The sequence below is a fragment of the Sitophilus oryzae genome, unplaced genomic scaffold (genome assembly GCF_002938485.1).
Source record: "Sitophilus oryzae breed Bouriz unplaced genomic scaffold, Soryzae_2.0 scaffold_1974_pilon_pilon, whole genome shotgun sequence".
Taxonomy (NCBI): domain Eukaryota; kingdom Metazoa; phylum Arthropoda; class Insecta; order Coleoptera; family Curculionidae; genus Sitophilus; species Sitophilus oryzae.
In genome coordinates this window covers 2,616,573-2,631,664 of record NW_022146695.1, presented here as the reverse complement: position 1 = coordinate 2,631,664, position 15,092 = coordinate 2,616,573, and the positions used below count along the sequence as shown (strand labels likewise).

The following is a 15,092-nucleotide window of genomic DNA, read 5'->3' as shown; positions in this document are numbered from 1 at the left end:
TCGGCGGGCGACTGGCGAGGACGCGCCCGCCGCCGCCACATCGCCTCGGCCGCCCACGCGGCCCCACTACGCCGCCGCCGTGCAGCCGCCTCCCATTCACGCACCCCGACGATTCACAGCTTCGAGGAGCTGCCGGATCATCTCCGCGTTCGCTACCATGATTCATTACAACACCACGATGACGGATTCGACGATACGATGCCCTAGGATGACGTATACAATGATCGATAAGGAAATAATGCCCAGTTAACAACTCTATCATGCATGTTATTAAATTTTCAGACAGATATCGACCCATATACTGCCGTGTTAAAGAAAAACACCTCAACTGCAAACGACAAGTGTGCCATTAAAAACGTAGAAGTATTTTTCAACTAAATGAGAAGAAAATTACAATACCTTACTTTATTTTGGGAATTATAATGAAATTTAGTTTTACCTTAAATATAAATCTGGAAATTTTGAATTAATGAAATGTAAATCATAAAAATATATATTATGAAAAAATAATATTTGTTTTTATAAATTTAATATATCCATTGCCGATGTCGCTGATGTTGGCTTCTGCTGCTTCCTCTAGGCCCTTCAAAGAACATTGCCATAAAGTTTTAAAGCGTCGGTATTTCAGTGCCGGACAGTGGCCCAGCAGCTGCTCTGTGGTTTGGTTTGGTTTGGTTCTTCCTCTTCGCATTCGTTAACGGTTTACCTCCGTGGGACAGTTTCTAGTGATATCACCTACAATTATGCGTACTAGGTTCTTGTTGTGCTCTAGTAGTTGTTTTGCCTTTTTGCTATCTACCACTATCTACACACAGACTTCCGAGCTGTAGCGTAGTCCTCACAGTGTTGCGTCTCTTGCTGCTTGGTCTTGATGATAGTTTCTGTAGCTTTCTTCAGTGTGTTGATCGTCACAAGTGGTGGGTCATCTGCCACGGCCTCTCCACTGGCCCCCTCTTTGGCGAGTCTGCCTTCTTCTTGGTTGTCCATCACATTGTTGTGGCCTAACACCCAGCACAGAGTAGCGCCACCTTGACGCAGCCAGGACAGTGGGCAGTCCATCACAGTTTTCGATCTCACTGACTGCTAACCCGTTTTAAGTTAATAGTAATTTTTTTGTGGTACTATACTAATCTTTCAGGTTTATATGGTTGATTATAGTCGTTTGATAATATTGACGATTAGTTTAGTTATTTTATCAGAAAAGTGTATATCTGGAGATACAATGGTTTTTGTATTTTATGGTGAAGATATGTGCTTCTGTTGAAATTTCAAAAGTTGTAATCTAGAGTATATTTTAGTTAGTTTTAGATACTAGCTGACTCGGCTAACTTTGTACCGCCTAATACTGAAGGGACGTGAGGGTTTTTTGTCAGTTTTTTGGTACGGATGATTGACGGAACGATCTGGAGCGATTGAAATTAATCAATTTGACAATTCTCTTGATTTGTTCTCTATATTTTTGTTTACATTTTGATTTCAAGTATTTTCTGTATATTTCAGTACCTACCTTTCTAGATTTGAATATGGTATTTTCTCAATATTTTTCGTTTCGTTTCTATTTTATAATGACTAGTATGTCACTGATTTGCAGTTGGCATCAAAAATAATATAACCTATAAGCGTATATGACATGAGCTGTCAAAAAACAAATTCAATAATTCAATAAGTCTAGCTATTATTGGATTAAATTGGTATAAATGGTAGTATAAACTCGACTTTTAATTATTTATTTAGGTAATTGTAAAGGTAAAATTTGATCAAACATTGATTCCAAGGTAACTTAATGCTATTTAAAAATCAAAAGTTAATTCACTTTAACTTGAGAAATCTAAATCATTTATACTAATACAATCATCATACGAATATGTATGTAGGACCTGCTTTCCCACTAATTTACCCCCTTATGTAATATTCAGACCAGCTAATTTGCAAAACAATTCATTAAAATAACAAAGTGGCCCGTCTGAATATGTAATGAGGTTTGTAAGAAAACAGGAAATTATATTCATGTAGTTTTAGGATAATGAACAAATCATATTTTTATTATCATCCTTTAACAATGAAATATTTTAAATTACGGATATCGTTCTTTTCTGCAGTTTGACAGCTAAATCCAGTAGGTAGTGTATATGTTACAGTGAAAATCGGAAATCCAGTTTATGTTAACAATCACTGTTAACACCCTCAAAAACAAAATTCCATTTCTCCTACTCCTAAATTAGCAGGAATAACTTGGACACGAAGTTGCACGTATGAGTTTTGATTGCTTTAGTTTCAAACTTTTTTTGACTCTATTTTTTTTAATTTTAATACAAATTTAATTTTTCTGAGTGTCTTGATTTTAAAAATTAAATGTCTCGCTCAAATTTTCAGTCAGCTGAAATTTTTAATAAAAATGTTATATGGGTGTCTCCAACAGAACAAATTTTTACTTCAAAGGCTACTATGACGCCATTTTTTCCATCAAAGAAAAATTTTCCCTTACATTGAGTATTTTTCTTTGATAATCATCTAAAAATAATTGGCATTTCTTTCAATATAATTTAGATGCGTATTTTCGGAAGGTCTTTTAGCTCACTTGTATATTTTAACGGTTTTACTTCATGGTACAAAGAATATAAGGTATGATATTGCGCAGGTTGGTCGCTACGTCACAGGTGATAACAGGCGCTATTGGTCAGCACGCTCCGCGCGCCAGTTCAAATCGTCAAGATATTGTTATAAACCTGTTTTTTTTGTTTATATACCGTCATTGAATTATCGCTAAGCAAGTTACTGTGGAGCAGTGCATAAGGAGTCGGGCTAGGAAGCGAGAGAGACCGGAGTTCGAATCTCGGCCGGAACATCACTTTTTATTTATTTTTTTAAATACTGTTGTATTCTATAGTTTATTTTTGTAGTATAAAAAAAGAACTATTTATTCTGTTATTTTTAATCTCCGTTATTAATATAAATTGATTGTTAGTACAATACCTCATTTAATATAAAATAATATTCTACTTTTTGAAATGTATCGGGCCCTAATTATACCTAAAAGTAATATATTTTTAGTGATATACCATATTGTAAACTATTTAATATTTCAGTCACTTAAAAAGTTAATTTGCATTGAATAATTGCCTACCATTAAAGGAAATTTGAGCTATATAACCCTTGATGGGCATATTCTGGGTATGCAAATACTTCCTTTAAATTTTGGGCGTCGTTCAACCGATTTATTCTCAAAACCAGAAACATCTACATATAAAAAGAAGCACAGGTCACTAATTATAATAAACTGCACCCTTGGTATTACTTCCACTAATTATAATAAACTTCACCCTTGGAATTACTTCTATCACAATTACAATACGTTCATCTGCATTGGCATTTTCTACTTTTCGATGGGAAACAATAAACTTCCCAACATTTTTTAAATGATGTAACAATTCCTCTTGTGGTTACTTTTCCATAGATATCCTCATCTCTGTCCTCATGTGAATTCAGAGGCAATAAAAATGAAAATTATTTACCATAAACATCGCAAACTAAAAATCTAATAAACAATTTTATACCGAATATAGAAATAAATTTAGTATTTTTACCTATTATCGTCCAAATCCATGTTAATAGATAATTATTATTTTTAAATATATTTTTGGAACTGCTGGTTTTAGTAATTATTAAATTAAACGAACTAAAAAGTCTTAAAAATAAACAATTCTTAACCATAACCTGAAAAATGCAGATCTCCTGTCAACTTTCTTTATTTTTTATTTATTCATTATTTTCCTAGTGACGTCACAGGTGGTATGCGCGAACTGAACGAAATTGGATCCGCTATCGATCATACCTTGTATTCTTTGTACCATGGTTTTACTTAATCCTTTAATTGATAAACCGAGTTCTATTGAAGAAAAAGTTCCCGACCTGACTCCGGCCACGACATTAACCCTTTTTTCCGTGGGGTAAATACGGCGTTCAACTCTATTTTTAGGCGAATTGATTTTCCCCTTGGCCCTAAACATAGAAGTCTACTCGTGTCGGTGTAAAGTATTCATGTTGCCGGCAATAAATAATGTAAATTATTAAGATAACGCTGGGAGCGAATGGTATTTTTGTAGCCGCCCTTGATTTTTCGTTGTCTATCTCGGCATGTGTAGTCTTAAGGGCCTTACACACGTAACGATTTATCCTACTGTACGTTGAACTGCAGATCATAGAGAGAATCGTACATCGTACTGCAGCAGTTCAGATTATTGCAGTTTTGATTTAGACAAGTTAGTTAAAAAGTGGATTATGTCTAAGAATTTCAAAAAGAAAAGCTGGTCCTCTTCTAGAAACGATATTGTTCATTGATATTTTAATGTTTCTTAAATTTGTTTTTAATATTTTCTAGTCTATTTCATATATGATTGGAAGAGTTTTGAGGTTCAACTTAATCTACCGAGATACCCGTATTTGGCACGTTGGCATCGACAAGTTTTTTAAGACATCTGATAGAGGATGAGCTGGATTTAAATAATCATAGGTGATATGCCCTCGAATATTATTCCGAGGTAAGTCTATAGTGTTTTCTTAAACAAGGGTCTAAGATTTCACGTGTTTTTAGGGTCTATGTACTGGGAGATAGCACTCCCCCAGATAACACTTCCACTAGTTTTCCCCTTAAGGATTTAAGGCCTTCCGTGGTTTGTGGCATGCCTAGTCGACATGGCTGTATTTACTCTGGATGCCCTTTTCCAGCATCAGTTTGTGTTTTGGCCTGTGATTTGTGGTGAAGAGGTGTGGAGCTACTCAATATCATCTCTTGGTGCTGCTCTTGGGACAAGTTGCTCGGAACACAGGTAAGTCCTAGTCTTATCGATAACATATTTTATCATAATATTATCTAAATAATATCTATCATTGTTTTTAATATTCTTAGTTTTAAATCACTTTTGTATGTTTTTTGCTTATAGTGTTTTTTAATGCCAGTTTAACATTTAAAAATATGATTTACTTGTAATAATTTCATTATTAATTTCTTTATTGTTTTGGTATTACTTTGGGTAGATAGAGTATGTTATTTGAATATACAGGGTGTCCCAGAAATAAGGCAAGTATTTAAAGGGGTGGTAAATCTCGCTAAAAGAAACATATTTTCTCTTTATCGTTTTTCAAATATGCCCAAAATAACGGAGTTATTTTACTTGAAAATTAAAGAAAAAGGTTTTTTTGCTCAAATTTTGAGAACCACTGGATCTTTTCTGGATTTTCTTTCTTGTAAATTTAATCTAATACCTATGCTGCCATATTATCAAGAAATTGTGGTTTTTAACTAAAAAGTAAAAAAAAATCCAAAAAATTTTTCAAAAAATTTCGAATTTTCAATTTTTTTTTTCCGCGAAAAAACCTCATAGGCGTGTTTCTGAGGTTGAACTATACTATCAGTTAAAATACTTGCACTTATTTCTGGGACACCCTGTATACAGTGCGCCCTTGACATATATTCTAGAATTTATTACTCATTGTCACCGCTTCTGTTTAAGATCGTGTGATACTACATTTTGCTTATTTGCAATAGCTTTAATAATTATATTTTTCTATAAAACATTTTTTTATCAAATAAATATTTGTATGATGACCTAACAAATTTTACAACATTCATTACAATAATTGAAAGGTCCAGGGGAAAAACTTGATGAGCGTCAATTTCTTAATTTTAGAATTTTACAATATTATACTAGGCTAAACTGGACCCTTATTACAGTTGAGGGTTGGAACCTTTGGTGTTACACAGCAAAATAAAAACACTAAATCACCACAATACACCAAAACACTTTTACTTTTACACTGGACGCGCGTTTTGCTAACCATGTTAGCATTATCAGCAGATGATTATAATCGGTTGGCTAGATTTTGCCACGCCCACTCGGTGCCTACTGAGCGAGTATATAAACGCTCAACTTGTAGATTGTACTTTAGTTTATAATCATCTGCTGATGATGCTAACATGGTTAGCGAAACGCGCGTCCAGTGTAAAAGTAAAAGTGTTTTGGTGTATTGTGGTGATTTAGTGTTTTTATTTTGCTGTTAAACTGGACCCTACAAAATGTATAAACTCTGCAGGGCAATAAGTTGTTAAATCCCATGATATATGCCTAGCAAAAATATAGAATACACGGAAAGAATCTGGTAACCAGCAGCTGTGGGAATTTACATTTTTTAGGGCCCGCACAGTTAGATCTACTATAACATTGTAAAATCATAAAATTAATAAATTGGCGCTTATTAGATTTTTCTCTTGGACCCTTCAGTTTTTAAGAACAATTTTTTTATAGCCAAAAAACTCTACAATCTGGTCTGATGAACTTAATGCAGAGATTAGCACACTTGTAGGGGTTATTATTAAACTATACTATTTTATTTTAAACTCGCTATAACTCACTCAGACTACTGTTCCTGACTAATATGTATGAATAGCCGTAACAAGTGTTTACTGAATAAATCTGAATCGGTACGGCAACGGAACCTTGACGTGACTGACATGTGTGAATAGACTTTTAGCCAGTCAGTGATGTTTAGAGATAATGAAAGTCATAGCGATAAAAAATCAAAACGCTTTTGTATGGAATATTTTAAGCGCTACTAAATATAGTACTACCTACTATAATTTTGTTTTTCAAAAGTCTGTAAAAGTAACGTGTGTCTAGTGTCTAATTTAGTTTTAAAAGTAAATTAATTTTAACAGTAGAAATAAAGAGTAGTAATTCTATCTGAATATTATTTTATTTTTTAACATAATATCTGAAACTATGATTCACTTTTCTTAATTTTTTAGAATGTAATGTGCGTTGCACAATTTTGTATTGATTTTGTACAAAATATTTGATAAATCATTGGGAAAAACTTACCAACTTTTTTTTTTCATTTGACTTGGACTGATTAATCACTGGTTATCAAAATATATTATTGTATTAGTCTCAGTGAATAATTAAAAGATAATTATTATCATTGTTTTTAATATCTTATACAAGAAGTACAAGTTTATATGACTGAAAAAGTACAAATTAAATACCGTTAAGGACTCGGGTAACTGTCATAATATCTTATTTTTACTGCGTACGACGCGGCGCGGCGTTTGTTTTTGTTGAAATTTTTATTTTGACTTTCAAGCCTTGATCACACTTTTATATTACAAAGAATGCAAGTGTATTTAGTTAGAAGTTTAATGATACTTTATTTATTGTGGTAGGTGTATATCAATTTTTAAAATTTATATTAAAATTAGGCGCGTGGACGTATATACAGGGTGAGTCTTGCCAATATTATTATGCGCAGTATATTTTGACCCCACAAACATGTCTACGAGGGTTTTTAAAATTTAGAATTTCTTGAATATTTTTTTTGGAAATTTTGTTAGTTTATAGTTAAAAAACATAATTTTTTGATTTTGGCAACATAGGTATTAGATTAGTGGTTCTCAAAATTTAAGCAAAATGTATATTTTTTTAAGTTTTCAAAGTAAAATAACCCGGTTATTTTGCACTTATTTCAAAAACGATAAAGAAAAAATATGTTTCTTTTATCGAGATCTACCAGCCCTGAAAATATTTAGACTTATTTAAGACTTACCCTATACAGGGTGTTTCAAAAAATATGTGCCATCTCTTGTGCGGAGATTCCCCACGTAAGAATAAGATTTATTTTTCATATCAATATAGGTCCGATTATGCTTTTTTTCGTAGCTACGGGGTGTTAAAGTCTTAATAATTTTTCGGTTTATTATAATTTTCTTCCAAGTACTTTTAGTGATTCGAACGAAATTTTGAGAATAAAAGTTACTATAAGTGCTACATATTTTAATGCTAAAAAGTGTCGATAAATACATCAGGGACGTGCATATGGGTTATCACTGGAACATTTTTCAAAAATAAAACATGTGCGCCACTGACTTTTTTCTTTTGATATCAAAATTATGTAGGCCGTTTAATGTCATTTGAAAGTTATCTCTTGATATTTTCTCGAATTCCGCCTCCTTGATGAAATAAACGCAATTTTATTAATCACCATTAATAAAATTCAAATAAAAATAAAATTAATAAATTATATATTTTATCTAATTTATTATTACTATTAGTTAGTATTACTATTAGTCCAATATACAGCAATTTAATAAAAAAATAAAAAATAGTTGTATTTAAAATAATTACAAAAAAAACAATTTAAAAAATTTTAACATCCTGTAACTCTAAAACTATGCATTTCCATACCCATGTTCATAGGAACTTTTTTTAATATTTTTTGATGAGGAATCAATGAGTACTTATTTAAAACTTTCGCAAGTTAATGATATTAATATTTTTTGAAGGTTGCTATTAGACTTGGATTAAGGCAATTTATTAAAATTGCGATTATCTCATAAAGGATGCCAAAATCGACAAAATATCAAGAGACAACATTTAATTGGCATTAAACTGCTTACACTGTTTCCCTAACGAGAGAATAAAAAGTCAGTGGCGTACATGCTTTTTGTAGAATAATATTCCAGTGATAACTCATATGCACGTTTCTGGTGAATATGTCGACATTTTAGCTTTAAAATGTCGCATTTATAGCAACTTTTACCTTCAGATTTTCGAAACAATAAAAGTACTTGAAAGAAAATTAAAATAAACCGAAAAAATATTAAGAATTAAGAATTTAAAACCCTGTAGCTACGACACAAAGCAGAATCGGACCTATGTTGATATGAAAAATAAATCTTATTTTTACGTGAAGAATCTGCCCACGAGAGATGGCACATGTTTTTTGAAACACCCTGTATAATCCAGAAATAATAATTAAATCTGAATTCACCTTTCCTTATTTTTTCAGGATGTGAATATTACAAAAATGCTGTATGCTATTTTTATCAATCAGTTCACCTGTAGGGACCTGTATTTTATGTAAATATCAAATCAGCTCTGTTCGGTTGATAATTTAATGTTCCATACATAGCCTAGCAGCGAACACACTTGAAATCGAATTTTCTAAATACCGCAGTACGCTGACGAGCCAAATTCAGTTTTAAAATGTCACTTTAATCAACGAATCGAATTTATTCGCCGTAGGTAAAGCAATTGTTCTCTTCGCTGGCGCGTGTGTGGATATATAGAGGCAGAGTGGTTGTTTTTGCACTGAGTGGTTTCGAATTGTGTTAGTTTTGACGGTGAACAGGTACGGAAATACATTTTCACATTATTTTTAACCATTTACTAAAAGTGAGGCTAGAAAAGAAAGAAATTACTGCAATATCTAAACGTAAATATAAAACTGAAAATTAAAAAATGCATGTACTGTATAATCATGAAAAAAACGGCGTCTAGTTGGTTTGGAAATGACAATCGATAACAATCTCCATATAAATTTACATATAAAATGACAACGATCTTCATTTCAAAGCCGTCACTGACGCCATTTTTTTTCTCCATTATATTTTATTTATTTTATACAGGGTGAGTTTTCTACGATGTTCTCTATGGGTATCTCGAAAACTAGTGGAGATATGAGGGTCGGTTAAATGGTGAAAGAATTGCAGTTTTGTGGGGTCATAAATATGAGCCTTTGAGATTTTTAAAAAGTTCATTGCTTACTAGTATTTAGTATTTTGAAAAAAAACAAATTTCGGCTCTTTTAAAAATTGTCCCTAATTCCATTATAATCTATTTTAGACAAAAAGTTTTCAGATAAAAGTAGATAATTACATCCTTAATGGGATTGTGTCCTCCGTTTTTTTTCTAAAACCTGTCATTTTTGACAAATGACACAAACATGTTTTTTTAAATGGAAACCATAGTTGGCCATGACTTCAAAAAAAGCGCCCTTGTTTAAGCTTTTCAGCGAATAAGCTATAATATGTTTTATTCGAAAAATTACTGAGTTATAGCCAATTGATACTTGCGTATCGATAGAATGGTTCCAACATGACTCATTATAACACCCCCTTCCCCACAATGAAAGAAATGTTAAAATTTATTTATATAATAATTATCTAGACTCAGGGATAGAAAGAGGTTGACCAATTGCATGGGCATTCTCGATCACCTAGCTGACTTATCCATTTTAGATTTTTTTATGCGGTATGGTTAACAAACAAGGTTTACAAAAGAACTTATGAATTAAAAGAGGCAATCAAAGAGACGGTACGTGAGATGTTTAATTAAGTCGACCTGTCATTCTGTGAGAACAGCTAGTAATTCAGTTTTAAAAATATACATTTATATGTACTCAATACAATGCAATGGCGGTATTTTGAATATTTTAACTAAAATAACTTAAAGTGTATCTGGTGATATTAATTTTTTAAGTTTTAGTTTGTGTAATGTAAATTGTAAAGAACCGTTTAACAATATATTCTGTCTTTTTGTAAGTTATAAATCATAACAGAATAAGAATACCATACCAACTAAGTGAAATCTGTCAAGAAAGATAAGAATTGGCTATAACTCAATAATTTTTCGAAAGAAACTATTGTAGATTATATTGTTGAAAAGCTTAAAAAATGGTGCTTTTTATGAAGTCATGGCCAACTATGGTTCCCATTTAAAAAACATATGTTTGTGTCATATGTCAAAAATGACAGGCTTTAGAAAAAATCGAAGAACACAAACTCATTAGGGATGTGATTATCTACAACTTTTATCTGAAAACATTTTGTCTAAAATAGACTATAATGGAATTAGGGACAATTTTGAAAATAGCCAAATTTTTTTTTCGAAATATCTAGTAAGCCATGAACTTTTTCAAAAATATAAAAGGCGCATATTTATGACCCCACAAAACTGCAGTTCTTTCTCCATTTAACCGCCTCTCTATCTCCAGTAGTTTCCGAGATACTCATAGAGAATATCGTAGAAAACTCACCCTGTATAAAACTAGCTGGCCTAGATAAGTTTACTATGGGGGCACTTGATCCAGGCAGCAGACTTTTACTGATTTTGCTGTCTGTTTTAATGTTTGTGTTGCCTGTTTTTCTTTGTTTATTTTGTTGTTTTTGCTATATTTGACTTCTTTGCCTCTCTATGTTGGCTTATGCTGTCAGCTTCTATACCTCTATAAATAGAGAGCCAAAATAGGTCTAAAAGTAAAAAATGTGATACTTTAAACTTGACGAAAAAATTTTGCGTTGCGTTTTTTTGCATCTGAGTGTACAAAAAATCACTAATTTTAATTTTCATATTGCCAGCAACGAAAAAAATAGATCATTTTCTAGGCAATTTATACATTGAAAATAGCTATTAAGGAGGCGGCCAAAGCCGGCAAGCTCTCGCAGTTATGACAAGAAGAAAAACCTGGCATAGAGCCGAAAGATTCGTTAATCTCCAAGTTTAAATTAAGGTCTCCGGCCGTACTTTATTGCCCCCCTGTTGCTCTATATTAAATAATTTATAGTCTCAAAACTCACCTACACATGCCAGCAGCCTCGGTCGCTCGCTATTTCGCCCTAAATTTAACGAGGATTTGCTTTCACGTCACTAAACCGTGTAAACGCTACCTGTAAAAGCTCTATTTTTACTGTTGGTAAAGTCTATTTTCGTTAATTAGGGTTAAGGAAGTGAGTTGAGGGATTTTATTAAATGTATAAACATACTTATCACGTTTGTTACATTGTATTAAACGTTAGATTTATTTTATATTGTTTTTACTATTATTTTTGTCATTATGTCTTTGCACTAGTACATTACAGAAGTTACAAGAAATGTTAAACACATACATATACCTGGGCATACGAGGCTTTGGGCCTTAAGCTAAACATCGTCAAAACTAAAATCATGTGCACTCCCCTGGAGGATCACAACAATGGTATAAAAATCATAGAATTATTGGAATATGTAGCGGAATTCAATTACCTGCGCAGTTTGATTTCGGAAAAGGCCAATATCGACTCTGAAATTGAGCACAAGATTAGCAGCGCCTCAATTCTGCACAACGTCATTTTTATATACAGGGTGTTTAAAAAAATGTGTGCCATCTCTCGGGGGGAGATTCTTCACGTCAAAACAAAATTTATTTTTTATCAACATAGGTCCGGTTCTGCTTTGTTTTGGAGCTGCAGAGGGTTAAAGTTTTTTTTTTCGATTTATTATAATTTTCTTCTAAGTGCTTTTAGCTATTCGAATAAAATTTTGAGGTTAAAAATTTTCACTGAAATATTTTTCTAAAAAACTGATTTTTTTCCTATTGTTGGAAAAATTGTGTGGACCATTTAATGCGGATTTAAACTTGCCTCTTGATATTTTGCCAATTTTGGACTCCTTGATGAGATAATCGCAATTTTATTAATTCGCCTTAATCCAAGTGGAATAGTAAAATTTTTATTTTTTTATGCCATTAGCTGAGCAAAGTGTTAAAAATTCTTTGATTCCCCCTCATCGAAAAATGTAAAAAATGGACAGTTTTAAATTTAGAACATGTTAAACTTTTAAAAAATGGGTCTATTATCTTAAATACCATTTCATTATTTTTTAATTTACTCTAGGTAGCACTGAAGACCATTTTTATAAATTAAAATAAAATTTAATAATAAATTAAACAAAATAAATTGTTTATTAATTATTAATATTTTTATTTTAATTTTTCTAATTGTGATTAATAGATTATATTATCGTTGTGTATAGATTATGTTTTTAAGTTAAAATATTTTTGTTTCGAAATTCCTAAGAGGAAAATATACCACCCCTAAAAATGTGTACTTATTTAAGACTCACTCTGTATAACCTAAAATGTGTGTGTAAAATAATCTCAAGGGGGGAGATTCAAGGTTAGTCTTGGGTCGAGATTTCCGTATGTAAGAAGAGTACAATGCGTTTATAATGTACTGAACAAAGAGAGGACAGGAAACACGTTGCCAAACGTATGAAATAAACCGAGAAACTGTGCACATCGCTAAGAGACGTACAAGGGGATATAGCAGATTTGTCGCAGTTGACCGGTCGACCCAATCAATACCTCTGTCAGTACTTAAAGTTCTAGGGAAAGGTGTACGTCATGCGTTCAGCTTCACGATTTAATTACGTGTCGTGATACTTAATTTGTTTATTTATTAACGAGTCGTTGTAATTTTCCCTATAGCTTGAATTTTTTTAAGTGCAAGCTAGAAACACTTGCATTTTTGGTAAAAATAAGTGGAATTGAGTGGGTGTTCGATAGTGGTCGCGCTATTAGAACTCTGAATTCAAAAATCGATATCTCGAAATCTATTAGAAATAATAGATTGTAGTTTTTTCAAGAACTTTGCTAATATTTCTGCTGTATTTTCTTTGTCGACAGTATGTGGAAATCTTTATCAATAAAAAAATTACACGACCAGCAATCGTGTAATTTTTATAAAATAGCTATGCTCTAATAGTAAATGGATGGATTGTTTACAACTTTTGAATGGGAGAAACAACCTTATCGAATTTTTCTTTTGTAAACATATTGTAAAATATCCGATCTTGAAAATAAAAAAAGTTTCAATATCTAAAGCGATTCTTGAGATATGGCCTGTTATGTGTTAAAAAGTTGAGTTTTTAAATTATCGCGATTACTGACGTTCTCTCTTTATAAAAAAAATGACACTCTAACGATATCCTTATAATTCTATTTCAGATGCTCACAAACATGTTTAATGATTTTATCTAGTTATTTCTTGAAAAAAAGTCTTTTAAAAATAAGCGGTTTGCGATCGTGATTTTACTTTACTCGATAGGGAAAGGCGTATCGGCAACTCCGCAACAGCACACCGTCGCGCGTCGCCTCGGTCGGTCGCATTTCTCTCACTCCGACTTAATAAGATCCCTATGCGATTTACTTCCACACATGTAAATGCCGACCCAAAAGTAACAGTTGCCAGCACGGTATAATTTCAGACAGTAAAAAAATCCGACTGAAAATTGAAACAAAACAGGACTGACGACTGAACGAACAAAAACGTTTATGTTAATTTTTTCCGTGTTTATTTAATTATTTTTCCGAGCCTCAACTTATTTGTTGTACATTATAAAAGAACCTTCATTTGAGGTACGTTTCGTTTAAAGCATGCTTTAGGGCAAACGAGAAAAAAATTGTGATAAAAAAGAGCAAATTCAGATTTTCTTGACGTATCTGTCTTTTACGCGGTTTCAGCTGATGTAATAAAATTAAGACCAATTACTTTGCTTCTTGTTTATCAAAATGTGTTAGAAAAAATGCTCCAACAATTATTAAAATCTGCTACTACTGCTTTAATAATAAGATTAAATAAAGTATTATTATTGGAAATACTAAAAAAACTTAAATCTGCTTAAAGATTTTCATAATTTGAGTTAGGCGTGGTGATAATAAATTTTGATAATAAAATGCCCATATTAAGGTATCATAAACTATTTTTTGTGAAAGCGTTTCGAAATTGACAGTTTTTGATATTTATTTGAGATTCGAAATGACATTCTTTTAGGCACTAAAAGTGACACTTGTTTAGGCACTAGTGCCTAAAAGTAAAGATGAAACGTTATAAACAATGAAAATATTTATTTATTATAAATCTTAAACAGAGTTGACGGCTTTAAGGTAGTGGATAACTTCAGGAAATAGGCTAGCAATACCTTTTCTGTGAAATTATCAATATGTTTTTTTTGACCCAGGTATCAAAGTTGTTTTAGGGGGTCTCGTATAGGTTTTTCGACTTCTCGGGCACTAACGTGGATAGCACAGTTTCACCAGCTTGTTGAATATCCAAAGACTCGTAATTATCACTCATTTTTTCACAAAACTTTGTAGGAAATACGGCGACGTTTGAACCTGACAGAACTTTGTCATTAAATAATGCATAAACAATGCCTTAGAAACCGATTACCAGAACATTTTAAGAAATGTTTAAAAATAAATAATAATAATAGCATAAAAATCTCAAATTTTCCGCTTTCACAAAAAATCTTGTATGAAATTCCTACCGGGCTTAAAACACATCCATTTCGCAACTTGTTACATAAAGGGGTGGCTGCAATAACCAGGCAGCTCTATTTTAATAAATTTGTAGGAAATCGAAGAAAAGCTGCTCAGTTATTGCTGCAAACCCAGAGCTAGGCCGCTCCAACTAACGTCGCCATTTATATACTGTTATATTGAGA

General features: G+C 32.2%; 1 long non-coding RNA gene across 1 annotated transcript in view; it reads left to right on the top strand.

Annotated features, from left to right (window-relative positions):
• The first annotated feature begins 4,480 nt into the window (after window positions 1–4,480).
• Window positions 4,481–15,092, top strand: part of LOC115883672 — a 123,075-nt gene continuing 112,463 nt past the window's right edge. Inside the window, exons 1-2 of the long non-coding RNA XR_004050425.1 lie at window positions 4,481–4,538; window positions 4,592–4,826. This is a non-coding gene — a long non-coding RNA (uncharacterized LOC115883672). The remainder of the gene's footprint in view (window positions 4,539–4,591; window positions 4,827–15,092) is intronic.